Here is a 22,538-nt window from a genome sequence, read left to right on the forward strand (position 1 = left end):
TTTTTCTATTTCCCACCGGCCGCCAACTCGTATTTTTGAATTTTCTGACACCGATACCACTTCAGCGCTACGACTTTGGCGTCGCGTAGTGGCAGAAACTTGAATTATGTCCTAGAGTTCTCATAGATATATCACTTAGGACCTTCGACCATAAATATAATAGACTGGCCCAGTCGTCATTTTCGTGGCTCCAACATCTCTGGGCTAAAGTCACTTGAATGTTGGCAAAACATAGTTGTTTCGTGTTGCGCTTATGGCTGTACTCAGCGTTTTGTCGGGGGAAATGGCATTACATTTCACGTGTGTTTCTATGATAGTGCAGATGCGTTTATTGAAATGTGCTGAAGTGACTTTATATGTTTTCTACACTTGAAATAGAGTATCACGTAAATTAAAGTGTTGAGAGTGATGCCTGTAAAGTCAGACTCATATTACATTTTGGAAAGTACCTGTGATAATTCGGTTACAGAATTAAGTATAACTGTTTATCGTTCCTATTCATAGGTTCCCTAAGGATGAAAACGGAAGACAGCTTTGGATACAGGCCCTGAAACGGAAAAACTTTAAGCCATCTGCACATACGCGCCTTTTTGTATACACAAGTGAAATTATAATAAGGTAAGAGCACCTGTAGTCGACACATGAAAAGAATTTTTTTCTACCTTCTAATACTATTAAATAAATTTAGGCTCCAAAATTATTTTCTGAAACTTCAAAGTCTCACCTTTCATCTAAAATATCTTTTTTTTTTAAACTGATAGTTTAAACTTTTGTAAAAATAGTAGGAACTGAACCTTTGAAGTGCACCTAAAATTGATACTCTAAAATGGACCTGTTCCTAAAGGCGACAATTTTGGCACCTATAGTTAACATAATTTCCATATCCCATTTTCTTTTATAAGTGACTAAAGCTCAAAACGCGGCGAATCCAATATTTAAAGTTTTGACACGAGCCCACTCTTACTGTTTAAGAATTTTAACGACTTTTTACTTTAACTGATAGTTTATAGTAATTTCGTCCCGCTGCCCACCAGAGGGGCGTTCCATGTATTTGTTAGATTTTATAAATGGTACTGTGAACAAACCCAGGTCAATGTACTTCTGACATTGGAAGCGTTTGGCAGTCAATTAAAAAAAGTGGGTAAAATACGATACAAACATAGGATGGCAGACCGCTGATTTGAAATCCCGCCACGTTTTGCCAACAGTTACGTAGTTTATGTTGGAGCCACACCTGCCCTATAGCTTCTGCACAGCAAAGCCAGTCTACTAGTATCTATGGTCGAAGCTTAGGTCGTTGAACACTTGAATCTTCGCCACTCAACAGCGGCCCTTCCCAGTTTCCATGTAACACGTTGCATCTAATGTTTGATTATTAACGTCTAATGTCAGCTTACTAAGGTTCTCTTCTCCTTCTTCTTCTACTACTTCTTACAGATTACATGTGGTTGTCGCTGCTTCTCCGCCACCAGTCGCCATTTTCTGTCTACCTTTCTTATTGTTCATATTACTTCCTTCCACTGACTCGTCCATGTTGCGTATTGCGTCATTGGCAAAATGTTTTTTTTAGGTTGTGATGGTATCCATCATAGTATTCTATTTGAAATTCTGTCTTCATTCGTGCTATTCACATGGCCAAAGTACATCAGCTGTTTTTGTTGGATGTCGTCACAATATATATCCCTAACCATTTTCATGTTCTCACTTCGCTTTTTTTCTTTTTCGTTTTGTTCCACAGAACAGTCTTCATTGTCCTCGTTACAGCTCATCTTTTACAGAGCCTACTAATGATTTCACGACTAACCAATTTATTAAATAATACCCTAGCTACTTAGTCTTGTCCATGTCTACAATTACTTCTCCATCTACTCCCACAAAGGCCATGTAGTCACGCTCTTACAAGTTCATCTTCCTGCCACTCTCACTGTATTCTACTTTATAGTTTTCCTTATCACATAGCTCAGATTGTCTTCATCTTCTGCTAGTACACTGGTCATCTGCTACATACAGACTAAATTTCTTTCTGCAGTCCTCTAGAGTCACTCCCATAAATTATCATTTTCTGTGCCAGGTCTGCTGGATTGCTCACAGATACAGTATAAATAGGGTCGGCGACCGTCCATATTCCTACCGCCGGTACTTATTCACTTTGAAATCTCCTGTCCTGCTATTCCCAAACCTTACTCTATGAGTGTTATTGATATACCAGACAATTTTTTGTCGCGTTGATTTTACTCTTTGATATCGATTAACTGGGTCATTTGAATGATTACTTCTGCCTCCTCTCACTTCAAAGACAATAAATTCGTAAGCAACAAAACATTAAACACAAGCGAGGTACTTCCGTTCTGGCTGTGAATAAAAGCAGAAGTAGTTTATCTTATAGAACAATAAAGTAGGCGAGTCTTATTTGTGTATCGTTTTATAAATATTTTACATTAAAGTCTTCTACGTGACTTAGGGAACCTGCGAGTTCAAACAACTCCACTTTCCTTCGTCATCAAAGGACAGTTTTGTTTTGTGTTACGGTCGCAGGTTCGATTCCTGACTCAGGCATGGATGTGTGTGATGTCCTTAGGTTAGTTAGGTTTAAGTTGTTCTAAGTACAGGGGACTGATGACCTCAGATGTTAAGTCCCCTAGGGCTTAGGGCCATTTTTTTGTTTTATGTAAATTGGGGTCAGATTAGAAAACCTGCACCGGATGTTATAAGTTGTTTGTCTTGGAAGAGTATCATACAAGTGCCACGATTGTTTCTTGAACACTTTTCTACTGAATAAACCGGCCTATGATACTTCTAGCAGCATGTATATCCATTCCGCTGATCTCTTCCCATAATTCAACAACGTGATGATCCTACTCACTCTGAGCATTGAACGAGGTCAGTCGTAGAGGAATTACTCACAACATTCCCGAAATTCTCTTAAAAAATCTAAGCCTGACATTCTCGATATCCATCACTGATTTTGCGTGCACTGATCCGCAAATTTACACTTTGATATTTAATACACGTGGCTGATTTCAGTGGTATACCATTAACGTTAACAGAAAACTAATAGAATTTTCTTGCACTCGTAAATTATATATTGCAATTATCTGCATTTCAGACCAATTATTGGACGTCGTACGGATCTGATGTAGGGAGCAGTGCAAAATTTCTTCATCGCTGTTGTAGAGTTAATGGAGGTGACAGACATGATACCGATTTATATAAAAATGTACGTCTGGGAACAGTATCCTTCTAGGTCAAAAGAAAATAAGTACAATATTGATGTTTAGTACGTAGTTTTCCTATATGGTGCGCTACGTGATTTGCGTATCTGGTACATTCAGAAGAGAGCCCCACGTTTCGATCATACCCGCCATGTAACCACTAACGAGAGTAGATCATTACAGCACTTAGTATGCATGAAGTACATGACATCAAGGTGTGCAACTATGTTATTAATTTACCACAAAGTGCAGCATAGTAGGAGAGATTACAGTTTGATTGAGTCATTAACCCTAACTCCCCGCTTGACGCTATTGATACAGGCAGTGAAATTCTCAACATCGCCAGAACGGCGTTGACTATTGACAGAAGTGTTCGTGAAACTCTTACAGTATTGCCCCCTTAAGTTTTCCGGCGACCAGAAACTTCAGTTTTTGCTTATAGAGATAGGGAATTTTCTGTTGCAGTTATTTCGATGCAGCCGGGGAGAAATATGAGAGGGGGAGGTGAACAAACCAATGTCTAAACTGCACTGGCATGTTCGAGCCGCGCAGAGCTTTAAAAATGTACGATCACTGAACGCATGCACTGATTAGACAGAACACTGCCCACCGACCTACGATCTATATAAACAAGTCCAGGCTATAACAGCGTCATCTGATGAGGAATGACACACACACGATCTGGTATCAATGACCGTGCTGTCCGTGTGTAGACTGGGGAAGGCGTGCCATCTGAGTTTGGCCGAGGGCAGATCGTAACGGCCCGGAGTCTCGGCGCAACCATTTCGGAAACTGCACGACTTATCGGGTGTCGGAGAAGTGCTGCAGTGAGTGTCTGCAACACGTGGCGAAACCAAGGTGAAACCACGTCCAGACGTCGTGGGGATGGGTAGCCGCCCCCCATTACAGATGTCGAAAGTTGTAGACTGGGCAGATTGGTAAAACTGGACAGGCGGTGAACTTTGGGGGAACTACGAGGTGCATTCAAGTTCTAAGGCCTCCGATTTTATTTCTCCGGGCTGGAAAGAGATAGAAACATGCGCATTGTTTTAAAATGAGGACGCGTTCATTGTCAATACGTCCCAGAGATGGCAGCACCGTACGGCAGATGGAATTTTACCGCCAGCGGCGAGAATGAGAACTGTTTTAAATACTTAAAATGGCGACGTTTTCCTTACTTGAACAGCGTGCAATCATTCGTTTTCTGGATTTGCGTGGTGTGAAACCAACTGAAATTCATCGACAGTTGAAGGAGACATGTGGTGATGGAGTTATGGATGAGTCGAAAGTGCGTTCGTGGGTGCGAGAGTTTAATGAAGGCAGAACATCGTGTGACAACAAACCGAAACAACCTCGGGCTCGCACAAGCCGATCTGACGACATGGTCGAGAAAGTGGAGAGAATTGTTTTGGGGGATCGCCGAATGACTGTTGAACAGATCGCCTCCAGAGTTGGCATTTCTGTGGGTTCTGTGCACACAATCCTGCATGACGACCTGAAAATGCGAAAAGTGTCATCCAGGTGGGTGCCACGAATGCTGACGGACGACCACACGGCTGCCCGTGTGGCATGTTGCCAAGCAATGTTGACGCACAACGACAGCACGAATGGGACTTTCTTTTCGTCGGTTGTGACAATGGATGAGACGTGGATGCCATTTTTCAATACAGAAACAAAGCGCCAGTCAGCTCAATGGAAGCACACAGATTCACCGCCACCAAAAAAATTTCGGGTAACCGCCAGTGCTGAAAAAATGATGGTGTCCACGTTCTGGGACAGCGAGGGCGTAATCCTTACCCATTGCGTTCCAAATGGCACTACGGTAACAAGTGCATCCTACGAAAATGTTTTGAAGAACAAATTCCTTCCTGCACTGCAACAAAAACGTCCGGGAAGGGCTGCGCGTGTGCTGTTTCACTAAGACAACGCACCCGCACATCGAGCTAACGTTACGCAACAGTTTCTTCGTGTTAACAACTTTGAAGTGATTCCTCATGCTCCCTACTCACCAGACCTGGCTCCTAGTGACTTTTAGCTTTTTCCAACAATGAAAGACACTCTCCGTGGCCGCACATTCACCAGTCGTGCTGCTATTGCCTCAGCGATTTTCCAGTGGTCAAAACAGACTCCTAAAGAAGGCTTCGCCGCTGCCATGGAATCATGGCGTCAGCGTTGTGAAAAATGTGTCCGTCTGCAGGGCGATTACGTCGAGAAGTAACGCCAGTTTCATCGATTTCGGTGAGTAGTTAATTAGAAAAAAAATCGGAGGCCTCAGAACTTGAATGCGCCTCGTATCATCAGACTTTAATACTGGGCAGAGTACGAGCGTGTTTGAATGCATGATCCTAACGGATGATCTTCGCAGCCGACGACTCTTGTATGTACAAATGTTAACATCACGACGTCGGCAACTACTACTGAAATGGACAAGTGACCATCGCCACGTTGGCGCAGTGGCAGAGCGCTCCATGGTCTGATGAATTACGGTACGTTCTTCACCATGCCGATGGGAGGATGCGAATCCGTAGTCTTTTGGGGAAACAGTTCTACAAGTACATCTACATCTACATGGATACTCTGCAAATCACATTTAAGTGCCTCGCAGAGGGTTCATCGAACCACCTTCACAATTCTCTATTGTTCCAATATCGTACAGCGCGCGGAAAGAACGGACACCTATATGTTTCCGTAACAGCTCTGATTCGCTTATTTTATCGTGGTGATCGTTTCTCCCTGTGTAGGTCGGTGTCAACAAAGTATTTTCGCATTCGGAGGAGAAAGTTGGTGTTTGGAATTTCGTGACAAGATTCCGACGCAACGAAAAACGCCTTTCTTTTAATGATGTCCAGCCCTAATGCTGTATCATTTCTGTGACACTCTCTCCCATATTTCGCGATAATACAAAACGTGCTCCCCTTCTTTGAACTTTTTCGATGTACTCCGTCAGTCCTACCTGGTAAGGATCCTACATTGTGCAGCAGTATTCTAAAAGAGGACGGACAAGCGTAGTGTAGGCAGTCTCCTTAGTAGGTCTGTTACGTTTTCTGAGTGTCCTGCCAATAAAACGCAGTCTTTGGTTAGTCTTCCCCCACAACATTTTCTATGTGTTCCTTCCAATTTAAACTGTTCGTAATCGTAATACCTAGGTATTTAGCTGAATTTGCGGCTTTTAGATGAGACTGATTTATCGTGTAACAGAAGTTTAACGAATTTCCTTTGGCACTCATGTGGATGAACTCACATGTTGCGTTATTTAGGGTCAACCGCAAATTTTCGTACCATTCAGACATCTTTATTAGTCAATAAACGACAGTGGCATCTGCAAACAACCTAAGACGGCTGCTCAAATTGTCTCCCAAATCGTTTATGTGGATAAGGAACAGCAAAGGGCCTATAACACCACCTTGGGAAACGCTAGAAATCACTTCTGTTTTATTCGATGACTTTCCGTCAATCACTACGAACTGTGACCTCTCTGACAGGAAATCACAAATCCAGTCACATAACTCAGACGATATTCCATATGCACGCAATTTCATTACAAACCGCTTGTGTGGTACAATGTCAAAAGCCTTCCGGAAAACCAGGAATACGGAATCTATCTGAAATCCCTTGTGAATAGCGCTTAACACTTCATGTGAATAAAGAGGTAGTTGTGTTTCACGGGAACGATGTTTTTAAAACCCATGTTGACTGTTTGTCAATAGTCACTTTTGTTCCAGTTCCTTGACACCTGTACTGCGGGACGGAGATAAGCTGACGGCGGCTGCATTATGCTCTCGGGAACATTCACTTGGACATCCATGAGTCCAGTGTAACTCGTGCAAGGCGGCCAAGAAGTATTGTGCACTGGTTGCAGACCTGTACAGTCCTTCGCGACGGTCATGTTTCCCGTCGGAAGTGGCGTTTTTCAGCAAGATAAAGAGCCATGTCACGTGGAAGGAGTTTGATGGAATGGTACGAGGGACACAGTGAAGAGTTCCAATTGATGTGCTGGATCACAGCTCAGCCGAACTCAACCAGATCCAGACGGAACACATATGGGATGTGATTGAACGTGGCGTCAGAACTCATCCCCCCCCCCTCCGCCCACCCCCCCATGAATTGACGGAAAATAAGATAACTTGTGTGTGTAGATGTGGTGCCAACCTCCTCCAGCGATCTACCAAAGCCTCATTGCTTCCATGCCACTGTTATCCGTGTCACCAGTGGACATATAGGCTATTAGATAGGTGGTCCTAGTGTTCTGGTTGATCACTGTAGTTCTGTCACTCTAGTATCAGGAGTGTTCCTCACCATATAAATAGTTAAATGTGGAAAACCTCACACTACTAAAAGAAGTAACTTGAAACACAATCGGTCCAATTATAAGATATAATGCGAGGAGCCTGGGCGGGTCTCTGTCAAGGGCACTGTACTAATTCACTATCTGATCAAAAGCATGTGTGCAATTATCAACGACCGAGCGAGGTAGCGCAGTGGTTAGCACACTGGACTCACATTTGGGAGGATTACGGTTCAAACCCGCCTCCGGCCATCCTGATTTTGGTTTTCCGTGATTTCCCTAAATCTCTTCAGGTAAATTGTGGGTTGGTTTCTTGTGAAAGATTACGGTCGACTTCCCCCTCCATCCTTCCCTAATCCGATGGGACCAATGACCTCGCTGTTTCGCCCCCTGCCCCAAATCAACCAACAAATCTATTAGCAGACATTAATATAGGATAGAATTTCTCCTTCATGACGGCTTGAACTCTGCTTGGGACATTTTCAATGTGATGTCTGAATGTCTGTGAAGGAAATTCTTCCTCAACAACCGAAAAGAGATGAGGTAGTGATGTTGGCCACTGGGATCTAGAAGGAAGTCGACCTTCTGACTCATCCGAAATGTGTTTCATCGGGTTCATGCAGGGACCATTGGATGGGCATTCCATTTCAGGATTGTTATTCTCCAGATACTATTACTTCACTGGTACTGATATTTGATAGTGTCATCTCGTAACTGTTTCCCTAATGTACGCAGCACACTGTGCTGTACAATGTGTATGTTGATATTCATCAGCATTTGGTGTTTCCTTGAGCGCAATAAGGCGATCTCACCCTAACCATCTAAACCACCCCCAATACTGCAGCACTGTTATCACTACACTTGATAGCAATAACATTCTCCAAGCATTCGCCAAACCCAGTCCGTACCATCGGCTTGCCACGTCGCATAGCGTGAGCCATCAGTCCACATCCAGTTATCAGCGTCCAGTGCCACTGCTTCACGCTCGGTTAGCATCGACTACAAAAACGGTTCAAATGGTTCAAAAATGGCTCTGAGCAGTATGGGACTTAACATCTGTGGTCATCAGTCCCCTAGAACTTAGAATTACTTAAACCTAACTAACCTAAGGATATCACACTCATCCATGCCCGAGGTAGGATTCGAACCTGCGACCGTAGCGGTCGCGCGGTTCCGGACTGAAGCGCCTAGAACCGCACGGCCACATCGGCCGGCAGCATCAACTACAGAATCGTGTGGCTCTTGCGAACCTGTTCGGCCATTGTCCCCCATCCATTTTAACTCCGTAGGCACATTCATTGTTCTAGCTGGGCTGTTGATGGCACTGTGGAACACAGAAGAGATCCTTTCCGCTGATTTAATGTGACTGTTTAGAATCCACCCGCCCCCTCCCGCCCTCCTCACACACAACGCTTGACGGTTCTTGTCGAACGTCATCACGTAAGGTCTGCCTGGTCGTGTTTTTCTGCGGTTCCATTTCCACTTCATAATCACATCACCAACAGCCAACCTCGGCAGATCTAGATGTCTGTGGTGTCCGCAGTCACTGAACTCTCGTTACCGATCCACTGTGCTATTAGTGCTTTCTATTGACAACGCAATACTCCCTGCCTCCTTTTATACTGGCGTGTACACCTTTCGTGATATACTGGGTATGTTACACATGTAAGTGCAGATACTTTTATAATACCCATATACAACAGTATGTTGGTTCTTTTTTACTCCAAGTCGAAGAGTCGTCCGTCAGACACATCAAAAACTTTACGACCTGATGTTCTCTGCACGGTCGTAACTGCATCACTAAGTGGGCTACGCCTATCTACAGGGTGTAAATTTTAAGCTGACAAACCAGAATAACTCGAAAAATAAGCTTCACACGAAAAAAATGTGTAGAATCCAAAGCTGATTATTTTCGAGGGGGACATCTGCAGGTGCTAAGATTAGCCCGCCACCCCAGCACCCTGGGGGTGGGGCGGATGGCAACTTTAAAATTTCACATGGGAACCTAGATTTTTATTGTAGAATCAGATTCTACAAAAAAAGCTACGTACACTTTGTCTTAAACATTTGTTTTGATTCTTGGTAGTTGGCGCTGTAATTCAAGAAAATCCATGTTCTCATTTTTGCGTGGGAAATGGTTTCGGATAAATAAAAAATATTTATTTACTTCGTAAATTTTGATTCGCAAAAACTAAAACTCGCCCTCTTTCCCCATAGGGTGGGGTTTGAGAGAGAGAACTTAGAGTTTTACGAATGTTGACCCAAATATTAATTTTTTCTGCAGATTCGGATAAGTTATATTTGTTTCGTGGTCATGAGGCCACACAACTTTTAATTATCAAACAAATCATCTGACTAGCTAACTAACTAACGAAACATCCTACTTACTAACGAGTGAACTCATTTTTTATTTATCAGTAACCATTTTCCACGCAAAAATGCGAACATGGATTTTCTTGAATTACAGCGCCAACTACCAAGAATCAAAACAAATGTTTGAGACAGAATGTACGTAGTTTCTTATGTAGGATCTGATTCTGCAATAAAAAATGGGGGTTCCCATTTGAAATTTTAAAGTTGCCTCACGCCCCACTCCCAAGGGGCTGGGGTGACGGGTTAATTTTAGCACCAGCAGATGTCCCCCTCGAAAATAATCAATTTTGGATTCTACACATTTTTTCGTGTGAAGCTGTTTTTTCGAGTTATTCTGGTTTGTCAACTTAAAATTTACATCCTGTATATGGGCTAACCGTTTTCTGTCCAGGCGTCCGCACGTCAGCACCTGATCTGCTGCACAAAGGGAAATAAGCATTAAAGGCTTGCTCTTGCAACATTTACTAGGAGGTACTACACAACCTAAAAACATACAAACTTGTAGTAGTCGTAATTATTAGTCTGAGAATGATGTAAATACCGATGTAATGTTCAGTACACCACCCTCAGTCACTAATAGAATATCTGCAGTTATATCCGTTACAACCAGTATGGTGCTCAGCTCCGCGTTACGTGGCGGCACGTGGTGGATACTTTAGATCAGTTAGTATAGATCATATTGTTGACGGATTAGGAACGATGTTCTATGGAAACGCTCAGTCTGAACGAACTTGTTGAATGAGTCGTCTATTCTTTTGAGAATAAGACTGGGTTTGTTGACTATGTAGACTGGTGATGACGACTAGTATTCGTATCCTAGAACGATACTGGCATGCTATCACTTTAGATTAAGATTTTAAAGAAATTTGATATGTACAAACATTTCCAGCGTTAAAGAGGCCCATCTATCCGTACTAACGGATTTAAATAAGATATTGAAATAATTCGTATATGAAACAGTAAACTTTGTACATAAAACATTGATTTATTAGCGTTGCAGACATATTGAAAGAAAGAAAATGTGTTAGAATAGAAAAAAGATTTGGCGTAGTGGCTGTAGCGTTAAAGAGCGTCCTCCACAAAATTGTTTTTATTAAACGGAGAACTTAAATAACTTTAAAGAAATTTTTTAAAAATGTGTCATTTCTTTTTATTGGTCAATTGCAGAGGTAGTTGTGTTAGAGCTAGGCTGAAAGGAGGCCACGATGAAGCTTTTTTCGCCCCAAATTCGTCGCTGCCAGTGTGCTATGGGACGCCGCTGCTGAAGTTTGTTAAAGCGTCACATCCCATCCCGAATCTAGCAGGACAACAACGTGTCTTTAAAAGTAAGGAATTCTAGAAATTATTAGGAATAAACCAGGAAGTAGTAACAGGTCAATAAGTATGGGTGAAAATTTTGAACTTTCGGATTGTCTAGATTTCACGTTGGCTTTTAATTATTAAATGTTTACCAACAAGGTTTTTTACAGAAGACGAAGATTGAACCATGCGAAATTGTCTACCAGGTATTCTGGTGGAAATTTTTGTGAACGACTTGTAGAATAAATGTTTCAGCTGAATTTAAGAAATTAAAGCGAAGAGGATTTATTACAGAGAAGACATCGAAGATTCTAGTTTGTTCCTTAAACGCAAGAAAAATGAAGCAGTCGAAGTGATTGAAATATTAAACCAGCAGCATCCGCAAATGTGATTCACATTAGAGAGTGAAAATAACTGAGCAATTAAAGTTTTCGGTTTGACTCCCAAAAGGGAGCGAGGAAGGTACGCTTTTAACGACTTCAGAAAGGATGGATTCTCAGATGGTATTACAGGTGATACCTAGTGCCAACCAGCTTATACTGTTATGAAATTTGCAACAGAACCTTTGGACTGCCACTCATGGAAATTTTTGCGGAAATTTGTGGTAAACTCCTATGGGACCAAACTGCTGAGGTCGTCAGTCCCTAGGCTTACACACTACTTAATCTAGCTTAAACTAACTTACGCTAAGGACAGCACTCACACTCATGCCTCTGAAACCGTGCGACCGCTACGGTCGTAGGTTCCAATCCTGCCTCGGGCATGGATGTGTGTGATGTCCTTAGGTTAAGTTAGGTTTTAGTAGTTCTAAGTTCTAGGGGACTGATGACCTCAGAAGTTAAGTCCCATAGTGCTCAGAGCCATGTTTTTGAATACCCATGCCCGAGGGAGGACTCGAACCACCGACCCAAGCAGTCTTGCGAACCGTCGCAAGGCACCCAGACCGCGCGGCTCCCCCGCGCTGCTGCCACTCATCTAAGACGAATTACAGAGGCAGTTTGGAGTTATTAAACAAGTAGCAACAGCAAACGGATGTAGGACACATGGATGTAGCGTATGTTTAACAAAATCAAAAACAAAATTTACCAATAGAGGTGATGAAACTAAGTTAAGAGATATGTCACTTTGACATGCAAAGGGTGTGCTCTGGAAAGAATTGCCATACGCTAAAATCAGGTTGCTGTGACATGAAAAAACAACAGAGAAAAAATAATCATAATCAAATACAGTAAGAAAAATAATAATTAATATAAATAAGGAAAGAGTAAGATGAATGAAGGACAAATGGCATACAGATTAAGTCATAACTGCAAAACGGAACAAATATAATAATAACGGGGTATTAAAGATTAGGTATGCAGAATGTGATAAGTATGGCCAAGATCGGGCGAAATTTTGGGATGTGGTACTGTGGGCCCAGTAATTGACAGGCATTTGGAGGGTACATGAAAAATAGCAAACATAGACTTTGGACAGTAGGTGAATTATGGAGATATTACATAAAGGTCCGAAAAGAGTTTGTCTCAGCGTGCTGGAGGAACTTGACAGTTACACACCTCTGGAGCAGCGACAACCAAGATTTAGGCTCGGCCGGGACGCCTTAGCTCGAGTGCCATAGCACTCAGTCTACCTCCACATTTCCTCCACCGCCACGACACGCTGACTGAGCACTTTCAGGGGTTGGGGGGACGGGGAACTGCGAACGCGTCGCATTTAAATGGCCTTGCAGTCGCACTGAATATAGCTTGCTTTTATGTTTGACATTTCTCAAAAATGTACATCTAAAAAAAAATTGAGTTTTATTTATTGTTGGTCCAGTGAAGAGACAAATACAATTTTTATGACATGCAGACTATCGACGTAAGGGCAAACATGGACAGTTTCACAGATTTTCGCACATAATGGTGACTTCTTTTTATTTCATAACCGAAAAAAGAATCGAAACTCTACCCGAGGAAAGCGATGAAGAAGTCCTTGACCGTTTTATCCTGAAATGGTTTCTCATTAAAAGAGGGATTACCTTGCAAGTCAATCAGTTACATCTTCTCATGTGCAGGGGCACTTTCAACTGAAACGGCAAACGGTCTCGAAAACAGATGTAAGATACACTGTGTCCTCAAACGGCTTAGGAAACTGATTTTGTAATTTTTTCAGGGTCGCAATGAATTCTCTAGATTCCCGTTTCATTTAACGGCAGTGAGCTTAGGGAACAGGACTGTGCCAGAATGTGTCCTCCTGTGAAGCGATTTTCTTTTTTAAATGCATTTCCATCAAATCGGAAAGAAATGAAATGTATTCGCAGTTGCGAATATGTACAACTCTCACCTGTATAATGAGATGACGACAATGAAAATTTGTGCCGGACCGGGCCTTCAACCGAGATTTCTCACTCATCGTGGTCGGTCTCTTTACCATTGTTTTATTTTTCTTTATCTTTTTTTATATCGCGAGCCGTCGCCTTACCATTTTGCTCGTTTCATTTTTTTACTCTTGCAACGGTATTTTTTTCTTTTTCGTTTTTTATTAAGCCCATTGTACGAGTACTCACGTTGTCCCAACGATAGTGAACGCAATAAAATTACAATAGAAAGTGAAACCTGCGTGGCGGCGTTGTGTTTTGTTAGAAAACAGTATAAAACAGAATGCAACCAAACTGAGCATACCCTTCCAGTAGTGCAACTTATGACACCATTCGAAACATCAGGAAGTAAACGCTGCCAACTGTTTTCCCTTAAGGCTGCAACTTGTTATTTTTTTTTTTGTAATTAGATTTTACAAGAACGGTTATCAAATTACAATATCTCAGCTAGAAATGCTAATAACAAAACAAATTTATGTATATGAGCGGAATAATCACAGTTTCTACATGAAACAACTCACTAAAATCAGCTTTTAGCCACTGACTAGAAATTACAGACTGCAGGTAACTAAAGTAAAAAAGTTTTTCTGTGGGTGTCCTTTAGCTATACAGGGTAAATAAAAAGAACAACAGAAAACTCCTTTATTTACTATAGGAAACAGTAAAAAAGCTCGAAGATGCTCCTGGTGGGCGAAAACGAATCGGCTCCCGTTCGTTTTGAAGATGCCGGTTGTGGAGATCCCTTCGGAAAGTGAATGCCGCGCCTTTGATGGCAATGAGAATATAGCTTCACCCTTAAACTCCGGTCATCAGAGAGGTTCCAGCTGCGGAGCAGGTCGCAGAAAATGCTCCCTAGATAATTAACAAAAGTGGACTGGTATTTAACGCGTCGTCTAATTAACGATGTCGTGTTAGCAAAAAACGTCCAAAAATTGACCACGTTCCTGGATCCACTTCTGAAAGATAGTGGATGGCTGTACCCTACCCTTTCTCCAGGTGACCTCATGTATCTTTGGTGGAAATGCCGTCATGTCGGAAGGAACATCGCATCGTAATTTCGAATAACACAGGCACTGCAATATCCTAAATCAGAAAGAAGTTATTTCCCACCCTGCAATGTGTTACTGTTGGCAGTTTGCAGTCAAATTGGTTATAATGCGAGCTATGCAATCTATTCCGGATCTAATTTTCGTTACTCCACTCCTTTTTCGTTCATAAATTCACCAATAGCTAGTTTTCTATCGACAAATCGTTCCAGGCGTGCCCTTGAATTAACCAACGTACTTTTCAGTAATATGTACAGTCTCCATACTCTTCGTTCAGTTCCATCAAAACCTGCTGCACTGACAGTGGAGTAATGCGTGCAACCTCAGAAACGTTACTATTAACACCACTTATTTCTTCATGTCTTGCGTGCCTGCACATATAGCAGGAAGTACTTCTTGCTATATTGAACAATAAATCCTATCTGTCGATAATTGTAATTTCTTGCACTTAATTGTCAGCTAAACCTTTAAATTATTTCTACAGGGTTATTACAAATGATTGAAGCGATTTCACAGCTCTACAATAACTTTATTATTTGAGATATTTTCACAATGCTTTGCACACACATACAAAAACTCAAAAAGTTTTTTAGGCATTCACAAATGTTCGATATGTGCCCCTTTAGTGATCCGGCAGCCATCAAGCCGATAATCAAGTTACTCCCACACTCGGCGCAACATGTCCCCATCAATGAGTTCGAAAGCATCGTTGATGCGAGCTCGCAGTTCTGGCACGTTTCTTGGTGGAGGAGGTTTAAACACTGAATCTTTCACATAACCCCACAGAAAGAAATCGCATGGGGTTAAGTCGGGAGAGCGTGGAGGCCATGACATGAATTGCTGATCATGATCTCCACTACGACCGATCCATCGGTAATCCAATCTCCTGTTTAAGAAATGCCGAAGAGCGGTGGAGCACCATCCTGTTGAAAGATGAAGTCGGCTCTGTCGGTCTCCAGTTGTGGCATGAGCCAATTTTCCAGCATGTCCAGATACACGTGTCCTGTAACGTTTTTTTCGCAGAAGAAAATTGGGGCCGTAAACTGTAAACCGTGAGATTGCACAAAACACGTTAACTTTTGGTGAATTGCGAATTTGCTGCACGAATGCGTGAGGATTCTCTACCGCCCAGATTCGCACATAGTGTCTGTTCACTTCACCATTAAGAAAAAATGTTGCTTCATCACTGAAAACAAGTTTCGCACTGAACGCATCCTCTTCCATGAGCTGTTGCAACCGCGCCGAAAATTCAAAGCGTTTGACTTTGTCAACGGGTGTCAGGGCTTGCAGCAATTGTAAACGGTAAGGCTTCTGCTTTAGCCTTTTCCGTAAGATTTTCCAAACCGTCGGCTGTGGTACGTTTAGCTCCCTGCTTGCTTTATTCGTCGACTTCCGCGGGCTACGCGTGAAACTTGCCCGCACGCGTTCAACCGTTTCTTCGCTCACTGGATGCCGACCCGTTGATTTCCCCTTACAGAGGCATCCAGAAGCTTTAAACTGCGCATACCATCGCCGAATGGAGTTAGCAGTTGGTGGATCTTTGTTGAACTTCGTCCTGAAGTGTCGTTACACTGTTATGACTGACTGATGTGAGTGCATTTCAAGCACGACATACGCTTTCTCGGCTCCTGTCGCCATTTTGTCTCACTGTGCTCTCGAGCGCTCTGGCGGCAGAAACCTGAAGTGAGGCTTCAGCCGAACAAAAGTTTATGAGTTTTTCTACGTATCTGTAGTGTGTCGTGACCATATGTCAATGAATGGAGCTACAGTGAATTTATGAAATCGCTTCAATCATTTGTAATAGCCCTGTATATAGTATTGTAATATCGATGCATAGGGAATTTACAGCACCCATCTCGTACGCGACTGCATAATAGAAGTTAAGAATTCTCGTCTCTCTCTTCTGTCATTATAGTTCATTTTAAAGGTGTGTGACGATAGGTCGTTAGATTGCCTCTTATTATGGAAACGTCCACTTGACCTGTTAACGTTCTTCATACCACAAACAAATAGAAAAGGGTAAACAGTGCTGACATCACTATTCTGCCGAACTGAACAGCGTTGTGTGGACCGAAAAATGCCACGCCACAACACGAAATGAAATTTCGAGCTACACCAAGTACTCTGGGAAGGAACGAGCAAAACAACGACAGGCAGAGTCGTGGCCCGCAACGCTGGCCGGACACTCGGTCCGCGTGCAGTTTGGCACGCCGTGGTTGGCCCTGCTCTAGAGACGCTGCTGATTTTGCGCACAATACTTGTTATGAAATTTTTAGAGACATTTTACAAACTTACGAGACTTGGGATGGACCAGGACGCTTTAGCAAATCTCAGCAGTGGCAGCCACAGCACAAAGGCAATGACGAATTTGACATGATGAAGGAAACCCGTGTTGTGGTGCTATCGTCCTGGCAGTTCGACGATCGTCCGATGGAAAGAAGCGAAGACGCGTTTTTAATAGAGTGTTAAAAGTGATTTAACTATTACCTATAATAATAATGTGTTTGTAAAGCTAGTAAATCCTCACTAATGTCTTCCTGGAAAGTTTTCTGTGTTAATTATTTCAGTACGGTATTTTAATCCATGTAGAGGGCATCCTTTAACCCTGCAGGCGATAAGCACCAATCAAAATATTTTTAAAAATATTAACATATTTTTAAAAAATCGTAATGTACATTTCTTAAATGTCAATATGTTAACAAAGCCAAGAAATCCTCCTCAATATTTTATGTGTAATGATTCGGAACTTTTAATGTATGAAGTACTTCAGTACTGTATTTCAAAATGTTAGTGCAGTTGGAGGGACCTCTTTCGTGCTGCAGGCGTTGCAATTTATTTTGTCGTTGAACGGATCTGAAATTGGCGTATTTGAAATAAAGAACAGCAATCTACAGAAGAAAGTGTCGTCGCTGCTGTCTGCCTTGTGTGTCTTTCGAGTTTTTATGGATAGTATATATTTTAGTTAGCGTCTGATAACTTTTTGGAAGTGCTTTTGTATTTTAAATCATTTGTATTGCTTGAATTGAGCTTGTAGCGTAATGACGGCCCAAAGCAGCCCAAAGCAACGTAACAGCTGTACTTCTATTGTGTCCAGTGACTGATTGGTTTAGTGTTATGTTTATTGATGTACAGACGATGATGTGTACGAATGCAAGGGGAATTGGCCACCGTCCGGAAACACTCGGAAGCTGCTTGACTTCAGGCTACTGTCCCAGTCTGCGGTGACCCTGAGGCACAGGGGCAAAAGCTGTGACGCCTCCGGTCGCCATAACATCACGTGTGGTACCTGACGTCACAGTGCCTTCATACACTCACGACCTGTCCGAGCCACCTCCAGATAAGTATGGCGAACAGTAGTGTAGTCGCGAATCTCTTGACGGAAGGCAAAAGTGGGTACTGACAGCGCGGCTGTACCCACACGCCTTAGAAACAAGTTTTAGGTGTTGCACACTGCTGAAAGTAGATCTGAGACAGCTGAGTAAGCCTCTATTTTCAGATTTGGGCCGATCTTTCTGAAAGTTTTGGACAAGTGCTTGGTGGGTGGGGAGGTAATTCTGAGCTCCAGCGTTAAGCTGTTGATGGAGTCCCCTAGGGAAATAGCAGAGAGGTCGGGAAGGAAGGCCAGTATCCACTATCCACTCCGTATGCGTATGGGGCAATGGGGAGGGGTAGAGATAGGGAAGAATGTCGTCCAAGATATGGAGAAGGTTCTGCCATAGGCTGTTGGGCGCATTGAGTCCAAATCGTGGCTCACCTCGGCAAGAATGACGTCTGCTGCCTGGATCCAGAGGCCATGCCCGGTTCGTAGAACCGATTGGCTGCATTCGTGAAGACAGATATCCTCTCAAGCGGGGTGGAAGCGAAGTTAGTGTTCCGCAGCATCCTTCAGAGATCAAAATCACTGTCTCGTATTACGAATTCGAGCTTAAACGACATACTCAGACCATTCGGTGACTAATTCGTATGCAGATTTCCCGAATTCGGCTATCGGGTGTGAGCCGTGCAGACTCGTATCGATTTCTCTTCCGGGCGACTTCCTCTGCTCGGTTTATCCTCTGGTCGTCCGGTGGCGCTGCCGCCACGCCGCGGCTGGTGGGCCGAATTCTCGCGGTGCGCGAGTCTCGTTAGGACAGCGCTGGGAGGAAGTTGTGGCTCCGAGCTGAAACGGTCGGGACGACGGTTGGCCGATTGTGCGGGAAGTGACCCAAGGCTCCGGTCCGCGAGAGGCTGATGGCTGTTGGTTTTCGATCGAAAGTGTGAAAGTGTTTTACCGTTGCCGGCCACTATGTTGCCTTCTGTCGAAGTGACCTCTTGGTAACAAGCTGTCAGTTAGCGATTCACTTGCAGCCTTAACCCTTGCCTGTGATTTAATCGGAAACGACCGTTGGTTGGTTGGTCGGTCGGTCGGTCGCGTCAGCGGACAATTTGTGTTGTGTCTTTTGGCCGCTTCTGGTTCTCTGTGTCCCTGATTACTTGCAATCCGTTCCTGTTGCTGCACAGTGACTGGTTTTAGTATTGTTTCAGTTGCTTGTGGTATTGTTTGTTGGTGGATCTGTGAAGGGGTCCAAATAATAGCAGTACTACTGGGATAAAGAGGGCAATTATTGTGCCAAGAGTTAAACACTTTTTTTTAAAATTGTGTTTTAGAATTACATTGGCCACTCACGTGGCTTTCCTTAGCTCTAGCAGCAGAAGGGGACGGCTGCCATGTAGTGGACACTACAGACAGTTGATGTATGCTCTGTATTGGTAAGGTGCAGTATTTGTATGTAGTGAAATTTTTGAATGAGCAGTCAATTTTAATGCTGTCCGAGTATTGGATTTGTGGAGGCAACTTGTTGTAGTTACCTTGGATTAATCTTGTGTTTAAATAGCCGGCCGGAGTGGCCGAGCGGTTCTAGGCGCTACAGTCCGGAACCGCGCGACCGCTATGGTCGCAGGTACGAATCCTGCCTCGGGCATGGATGTGTGTGATGTCCTTAGGTTAGTCACGTTTAAGTAGTTCTAAGTTCTAGGGGACTGATGACCTCAGCAGTTAAGTCCCATAAGATTTCACACACATTTGAACATTTTTTGAACGAATTTGCTGAAGGTCCACTTGGTGAATTATCCTTGTGTTTTACTTGGTTACTGTCTAAGTTGATCTAACACTAATATCAGGTAGCCAGTTTTGCAGGCTGGGCTAGTTAGCCATATTGTATGCTGACACAGCTCCTGATTGTCCGACTGGCCAACGAATTGTCTTGGTGTGCCCTTCCTGTCAGCCGACTTGACGACCGGAGAGCAAACAGGCGCGTTCCTGGCGGTGGTCGGTACTAGGACCTCATTGGGACTGCTATTTCGTGCCGAGTAGCGGTTGCAGGTCGTCGGTCACTTAAGTTCTTATGTTTATTGCGACGCTCTGTCGTGGGAATCTTCTTAATTTTCAGTTTCCGTTAATTTTGCTCTTGCCTGCCTTCCCCTCCCGGAATCAAGCATCACAATTGTGCAAATACGAAGGTTTCAATTCATAGAACAGTTAGTAAATTTCACCAAATTAAAATCTACCGCAAGTTAAGTTCACCATATATACAGGGTGAGTCACCTAACATTACCGCTGGATATATTTCGTAAACCACATCAAATACTGACGAATCGATTCCACAGACCGAACGTGAGAAGAGGGGCTAGTGTAATTGGTTAATACAATCCATTAAAAAAATGCACGGAAGTATGTTTTTTAACACAAACCTACGTTTTTTTAAATGGAACTCCGTTAGTTTTGTTAGCACATCTGAACATATAAACAAATACGTAATCAGTGCCGTTTGTTGCATTGTAAAATGTTAATTACATCCGGAGATATTGAAACCTAAAGTTGACGCTTAAGTACCACTCCTCCGCTGTTCGATCGTGTGTATCGGAGAGCGCCGAATTACGTACGGATCTAAAGGGAACGGTGATGGACCTTAGGTACAAAAGAGACTGGAACAGCACATTACGTCCACATGCTAACATCTTTTTATTGGTCTTTTTCACTGGCGCGCATGTACATTACCATGAGGAGTGAGGTACACGTACACACGTGGTTTCCGTTTTCAATTACGGAGTGGAATAGAGTGTGTCCCGACATGTCAGGCCAATAGATGTTCAATGTGGTGGCCATCATTTGCTGCACACATTTGCAATCTCTGGCGTAATGAATGTCGTACATGCCGCAGTACGTCTGGTGTAATGTCGCCGCAGGCTGCCACAATACGTTGTTTCATATCCTCTGGGGTTGTAGGCACACCACGGTACGCATTGTCCTTTAACGTACCCCACAGAAAGAAGTCCAGAGGTGTAAGATCAGGAGAACGGGCTGGCCAATTTATGCGTCCTCCACGTCCTATGAAACGCCTGTCGAACATCCTGTCAAGGGTCAGCATAGTGTTAATTGCGGAATGTGCAGGTGCACCATCATGCTGATACCAAATACGTCGACGCGTTTCCAGTGGGACATTTTCGAGCAACGTTGGCAGACCATTCTGTAGAAACGCGATGTATGTTGCAGCTGTTTGGCCCCTGCAATGAAGTGAGGACCAATGAGGTAGTCGCCAATGATTTCGCAGCATACATTTACAGTCCACGGTCGCTGTCGCTCTGCCTGTCTGAGCCAGCGAGGATTGTCCACGGACCAGTAATGCTTGTTCCGTAGATTCAGTGCCCCGTGGTTTGTGAAACCCGCTTCATCGGTAAACAGGTAGAACTGCAACGCATTCTCTGTTAATGCCCATTGACAGAATTGCACTCGATTATTAAAGTCATCACCATGTAATTGCTGATGTAGCGACACATGAAACGGGTGAAAGCGGTGACGATGCAGTATGCGCATGACACTACTTTGACTCAGTCCACCGGCTCTCGCAATGTCCCGTGTACTCATGTGTGGGTTCATGGCAACAGTAGCTAACACACCAACTGCACCCGCTTCTCCTGTGACGGGCCTGTTACGGACCAGTTTGCGTGCTACGACCATACCTGTTGCATACAGTTGGCGGTAGATGTTTTGCAATGTGCGTCACGTTGGATGCTCTCTGTCCGGGTACCGTTCTGCATACACCCTGCAGGCTTCAGCTGCATTTCGTCGACACTCACCATAGATGAGTATCATCTCCGCCTTTTCAGAGTTCGAATACACCTTGGTCACAGTTGCTACAACACTACACTATCACAGACGTCTGATAACACGGTGTACTACAGTTGGTCTGCGTGCGGAGACGAATGCAGAATAACAACAGCAGCAAGCGCTACATGCGGACACTGCGACAGCAATACCAAACCACAACAGTGCACTACAGCCACACTCGTAAACACGGTCGTCATCGTAAACATGTCCCTGCAGATGCTGCTCGCCGACCGTGGCCCGTGTTTATTACAACACGCAACTGAACGTCGGAGGTTTCAAGCGTCAACTTTAGGTTACAATATCTCCGGATGTAATTAACATTTTACAATGCAACAAACGGCACTGATTACGTATTTGTTTATATGTTCAGATGTGCTAACTAAACTAAGGTGGTTCCATTTAAAAAAACGTAGGTTTGTGTTAAAAAACACACTTCCGTGCATTTTTGTATGGTTTGTATTAAACAATTACACTAGCCCCTCTCCTCACGTTCGGTCTGTGGAATCGGTTCGTCAGTATTTGATGTGGTTTACGAAATATATCCAGCGCTAACGTTAGGTGACTCATCCTGTATATATATGTATAAGACTGCTGTGCTCTATTATTTGTAAATCATATCACAGTCCACGGGTGTACTGCCGGTCCATAGTGTCCAACGGGCACAGTATTTCGGAGATCAGACATGTCGCCATCGTCAGGTGCGCTGACGCACAGGGCAATTTCTAAGCTTTCTGCCGCTTCGTGATTATTGATTTTGATCTTATTGCAATTTTTTTAAGAGACAATTTTAAAATAAATACTAGGCCTTCTGGCGCTC

Source organism: Schistocerca piceifrons, chromosome 1, assembly GCF_021461385.2.
Source record: "Schistocerca piceifrons isolate TAMUIC-IGC-003096 chromosome 1, iqSchPice1.1, whole genome shotgun sequence".
Classification (NCBI taxonomy): domain Eukaryota; kingdom Metazoa; phylum Arthropoda; class Insecta; order Orthoptera; family Acrididae; genus Schistocerca; species Schistocerca piceifrons.